The sequence below is a fragment of the Zophobas morio genome, unplaced genomic scaffold (genome assembly GCF_036711695.1).
Source record: "Zophobas morio isolate AGI-343-1 ecotype UQ-CSIRO unplaced genomic scaffold, CSIRO_AGI_Zmor_V1 ptg000026l, whole genome shotgun sequence".
Taxonomy (NCBI): domain Eukaryota; kingdom Metazoa; phylum Arthropoda; class Insecta; order Coleoptera; family Tenebrionidae; genus Zophobas; species Zophobas morio.
Genome location: NW_026972131.1, coordinates 16,429,954 through 16,436,133, shown reverse-complemented (window position 1 = coordinate 16,436,133; position 6,180 = coordinate 16,429,954). Strand labels below are relative to the sequence as shown.

The window sequence follows — 6,180 nt, the reverse complement described above, 5'->3', positions numbered from 1 at the left end:
CTGACGTAAGAAAACCCATCTCGTTAATTTGTGCCCAACTGCAATATAGGTTACTCGCCAGCCTTATAATAACGTGCGTTCGCTTCTAAAATCTACGTTTAAGTAAATTACTGGTCGTAAACTTCTCTCCGAATAATTCGGGAAAGTCAAATAGCAACTCGCAAGAACGAACTTTTGCCTGAAATAACTTAATCATATTATGTGTTTATCAGTAGAAATTGTGGAACTTTGGGCCGATGGTAATCTTCGAGGCATTCATCCGAGGCCCCAAGGTGTCGGCTTAATGAATCCGCGCCACCTCCCGCCACCAGCAGACAAAACTAATAGTTCCGGTGTGACGATAATTAACATTTAATATTAACCAGTCGAGTTGATTTTCATTTCCTCCCCCGGTATTATCTGCGAACTTCGGGCCGTTGTAATTTAAGAGTTTTGATATGGAAATCCATGGTTTTAGATAGCGCAAGCGTCTCGACGTTAGAGGGTTGAGCGCCGGGACGCCATCCAGTCTGTCTACGGACGCCAAGGTCTCGCGATCTCGCGCTCTTCGGCCGTCCAAGCACTCAATGAAAGACTTGTTGAAAGTTACGTAACTAGTACCGTTTTTCCCCAGTGCGCCCGTCGAGAACCAGTAAGTAGCTTTCCCACCCTCCCCAGAGATAAACGCGCGAATGAAATATGAACACGTTTCCTGGGAGATAAACTGCCTAATTTCGGGGGGCGACGATGGCGGGGCGAGAAGCCAGCCAAACTGTTTAACTTTAAAAAGTTGCAAGAAGAATTAAATTCGCGTTCAACGCTCGAGTGGTTCTTAAATATTTCTAGGCTTTTTAAAGTGTCTAGAAATTGTTAACGGTTTAGTGTTTCATGCTTTTAGTGTTATTAACGGATGTGCAGTCGAGCTGCAGCGAAGACGTTTCAGAATTAGGAAGACCGAGATAAAAGGAATTTTGTTGCTTTTCATTATTTCTTTGACGATGCACTACCGATCGACGAGGGGATCGGATTAAAAGCTGGACAAGCGAACGAGATTTTTATGAGTTGGCGACTTTGAAGGATTAATTTTTTTTTGCGGAATGCGTAATCTACTTTACGGGCGATTTCGCGGTAAATGGGCTTCGTCATAATACCTGGACGCCATCGTGCCGAATTGACCTATAAAAAAGATTACAGCTTACCGTTTTATTTGGCGCGTGATGGCCACCCATTTGCCAAATTAGAAAAAAATTGCTTAATTATCTACGGGGCCCAAGCAGCGGGGGCGAAAACGACAAAGTTTGTACTTGAAAAACAACGAAAAAATAGATATTTTAAAACGTTTTCGAAGGAGCGCGGCTCAGGTCCGAGGTCAGGCAACGGAGTAAATTTATCTAAAAAGACAACTACCAGTTGTACTAATTATACTGAAGGTGGTTAATTAGTGTTGGTAACTAGCGTACAAAACGCTGCTACAACTCTGGAATAATTGCTTCACAAATCCTGCTTAACAGGGTTTTCATTAGGTACAAGACATTAACATTACTAAACAAAATGAAGCACAGCCACAGTAGTTAAAATCTAATTGACAAACGGATAATTTAAGTAGAACGCGTTTTTAGCAGGACGATTACCACGAATAAATTTTCATGATCTACTCGAAGGCACTTTTTCTGTTTAGGTTGGAGATCTACGCTGTCAACGTTTTCTTGACGCTTTTCTCGTTATCGTTGTTACAATACTGGAAAAACATAAAACTATGGTAATAAATGTTTTAAATCTTTGCATATGAGAGAAAACTCACAACGCAACAAAAACAAACCGACAAAAATGATTCAAAATTGCTTTCGAACTTCGACTTTGATAAAAAATTTAAATATTCTTGTGATTTTCTTTTATTTGCGTATATTACAATAAATGGAGCATAACAGAAAGCCTGAATCGGTTTCCTTTTACTCTTACTGGTAATTGTAACTATAGAAAACAACAAAATAATTAAATTAATAATGAGAGAATTAAAACTATTTTTCGCAAACCCCACTTTTCGACAGTGAATGTTGTAATTGTCACCTCAGCGATCTCCGACCTACCAAAGTAGTTGGTCGTTTCGTCTGAATTCTTGTCGATTGCCGCCTCCTGAGACAACACAGCACCCAGCTGCAGGCAAACAAAGCCCGCCTCTCTGCAGCCACCTAAACGGCTCTTCGAGCATTGAAACGACAAACACGCCTCCGACTCTCTCAAGATTACTGTTTTGATAACAATGCGAATTCGTTAGGGCATTGTAGCGAGGTTAATTATTATTCCCGTGTCTACTCTTGTACCGGCTTTTAAACCTCGTCGTTTTTTCTCGTCGCGAACTTGAGTGATCGTCGTCGGTCCGGTTAATTAATCGTAAAGTAAATTAGCCCGCGCAAAGAAAAAAATCACCGAAATCCTGCGAGGAAAATAAAACAGGAATAACAATAATAAATAAAAACGCAGTGTCCCCCGGGTCCCATTAATTCCAGCCGGAGAGTTTCTTACTCGAACAAAACACGCCGGCGACGTGCCTTCATGTTATTATATACGTCCCTCACATAAATAAAAAGGCCCAGCTTTTGCTCCGGGTGGTTCGAATAAGGAGACGTTAACGTCGTTACCAGACATACGTGTTTAATTTCCGACTTGGGCAAAAACCGATCGAAAAACGATGGAGAGATTAAACAGAAGGCCACGGAATGCCATCATCGGTGACAGATCTCCGATGGTTTCAATCTGCTAACGGCCATGTCGATAATTCAAGCGTGTCTCGGATGTATTAAATTTTAATCGCGTTTAGGTCAGGATTTTTTTTCGTGGGGGCGGCGTGCTGCACGATATCATCATGACTTACGGCGCGGACGACGAGAGTACTGGTGGTGGCGGCGGTGGGCACGTCATACGTTACGTCATGGGTCGGTTACATCATGGACGAGTGAGGGTGGCCGGTATTGAACAGATCCGATCGCATGACAGACAGTACAGCGTAATTGTTACATTACGAATGTAAATTGTTTTCAGCAGGAACGGTATTGGAAACTAGTATTTTAAGCGCTATGCCAAGGACAAAGTTAAAGGGTTGTACGTCAAGGAAGCGTACATTAGTACAATGCAGATTTGACAGGTGATACGTGGTGAGAGATTGAAAAGTGTCTGTGGCATGGACGCGAGGAAACAATCGGTCGTAAATACCGCTGCAAAAGAAACGAAACAGAAAATCACAAACACAATAAGAATTATTGGCCGCTACTTACATAAACCTCCTCGCTTTGTCTGTGTGGAAAAGGACATTTTGCGTCCTTTTACAATTATTAATAAACATGTGAAAATTTAAAGATTTGCAAGAAAAAACTTTAAGAAATCTTTTTTTACATTAAAAAGCTAATTTATCTTATTTGGTAATCCGGTATATTTACTTAACGTAAATTTTTAATGTGAGAATCATTCATCCGCCCCCACATACAAACAATCACATATATCCGCTCCACGACAAATGCCTCTATTAAATTAATTCTACCACTTTCGATCGACACAAAGTCTAACTTCACCGCTTGTGAATGAAACGAATAAATATCAGTTTCATGACATTATAACTGAAATATCCGTTTGTAATTTAGGTAAAAAGCATCGATTTTCTTAACGTTCTTGTATAAATAAATAACACATTGTCATTATACAGACACGAAATAGAAAAAAAAAAGTATTTTCAGATTGTGACAAGGTAATAACCCGCCGAGTTTTAATTATAAAAGTGCAATCGATTGCCACCACTCAGTATTAAAAGTTTCAGTGAATTGTGTCGAAGTGTGCAGTTTGTGTGCATTTTATAAATAAGTAAACTTTAGTTTCCCGCTGCAGAATCGATGTCTGGGTTAAAGTTTGAGCGGGGTATTGATTAGCTTACTAGTTGAGAGAAAATAAATAATTTGGCAGCATCCGCCATGTTGGAGCAGCAAACTAATAAGCCCGTAAATTGCAAATAAATTTTGTGTTTGGAGCCACGTTTTTTAAAGTCGTTCGAAATTGACATCTTTAGTTCCCGAGGGTTCTAACACAGTTTAAAAAAATTGGAACGTCATTCCTGATACTGCTGCAAATTGAAACGTAACGAGTAGTGCATTGATAAATTTAGTGTATAGGCGACGTTTCGACAACCACACTTTTACGTTATTTTTTGGTTGTTTGTTCGACGTCGATCCGACATAGTTTTTTCGGCCAGTAATGCGATCAGATAAATCTTACTTTATTTGCTGATGCAAATAGTGAATTTACGAGTTCAAATTGACCCTTTATCATGGCCGATTGATTTTTGCGTTTAACCGCCGACCGTGCACTGCCCATCTCCGCATCCACTATCCAGTGAAAATTTTATGAGCCAGCAAAGTCAAAACAATTGTTTTCGCCCGATCAATCATTCGGACGCTGTTTGTATTATTTAAGGCCACTTTTCTAAGAAAAAGGAAAGAGAAAATCTGCAATCCGGCCGCTGCACTAAGCCTCCCAATCGATATGGTCGTGTTAATATTTTATAAATTATCTATTGGCCAATCGCCAAAAGAACACAATTTTGCCGATACGTCGGCGAAGAGCGCCAATATTTCACGGCGGCTCAGTCCACTTTTACGGTAATGTAGCGTGTCTGCGATTGCGGCAGTACCGAAAATAAACGAAATAAATCGTACGAGATAAAAGGATCATCCGCGAATCCTTGAGAGGGTCAAGCTTACGCCGACTAATGATCGGAAGGAGTCTTTCGCCGGGAAAAATCGTTATCCTTTATATAAGTGCAACAATAAGTAGGATACTTTCTGAATTAAATTGAAATCCTTTCTCCTTTCCGACGGAGCTTCAGCCTGCTTGCGCTACAAAGCCTGCCTATTTCATTTTCTTTGTTACGTTTTCCATTTATTTATTTCTTCGAAGATGCGTCCCCGACTTTATCAGCCGCCGCAGCTCGGATCGAATCGGTTTTATTTTAGTCAAGACGTGTCTTATAAAAATCACTCTGATCGATTCGCCGCCTATTTATGTCTTCCAGATAATTTCATTGATAAACGGCTCCTTAAAATAACCCTCGAGGATATTTATCGCGACGTGATTGACCCAAAAACGGATTTTCTGGCTACCGAGGCCCAATTAACTGATAAAACAATGTTTTGTTGGGTTTCGGCGTTATAAACTGTAAGCCGTCGAACAGGACAATACGGCCGAACGGAACAATACGGCCTTTATCCTACGTGGAGGAAAATTGGTGGGAAATATGGAGACAACACTTTCCGCACGTTATGAAAAAATACGCCCGTATCGGCTTTGTCTCAGCTAAACGGTCATATGAGGTGGCTATGGGATCAATAAACACCCTCTTTGTTAAAATTCATGCTTGGACCGAATCTCGGCGTATCAATGGGATTGCTGCCGACGAGAATGGAACACCGAAAAACAGCCAACGAAAGCGTGACCGCCAGAATTACCGCCATAAATGCAGTCAAAAATCGCGCGAGTCAGATAAAGGATAGTTTACGATGTAGTCCTGCGGTTAAAAATTTGTGTATTTTTTTATTCACGTAGGTCTTTTTGCGTTGAACTTTATTAATCGACACAAACTTGGATAGTAACTCTATGGCAGGGTGTTGGCACCAGTGTATAAATAACAACAACACAAAAGTCGACGCTGAATTAGTCGCGTACGACAAACAAATGTTGCAATTCTCCGTTATTAAACATTTATGAGCGTCTACTCCGCCGCCACTCTATTTTCCGTTTCGAAATCAGAATTTCGAAATCTGATAGAGCGTCATATGTCAATATTATAAAAGTCCATAGTACATTTTTCAACATTAACGAGACGCTAAATTATTACTCAATTATTCCCGCCGCCAATGCTTTTCCGCTTTTATTATATCTGTCACGTCCGACAGCTTACACAAAATAAAAACGAGATCAATAATCATCCCCTTTGTTAAAATTCATGGCCGGACAAAAAGTTTCGGCATCAGCATCAATCAGATCGCTAAAATATTGATAGAAAAAAATAGCAATAATGCGAGTCTAAAAATAATCCGCGTTCCGCTTTTCCTGTTTCATTATTTAATAGAAGAGCCGACCTGCGTCATTGTCACACGAATCTCATGAAAAATTTCTAAGATTTTTATGGACGAGAGAGCATCGAAAAACCGCTAGGAG

General features: G+C 40.3%; 1 protein-coding gene across 1 annotated transcript in view; it reads left to right on the top strand.

The window, feature by feature from the left end:
- Positions 1 to 526: 526 nt before the first annotated feature.
- Positions 527 to 6,180, top strand: part of LOC135136426 (octopamine receptor beta-3R-like) — a 30,639-nt gene continuing 24,985 nt past the window's right edge. The window contains exon 1 of the mRNA XM_064065682.1: positions 527 to 631. The gene's annotated coding sequence lies outside the window, so the exon portion shown is untranslated. The remainder of the gene's footprint in view (positions 632 to 6,180) is intronic.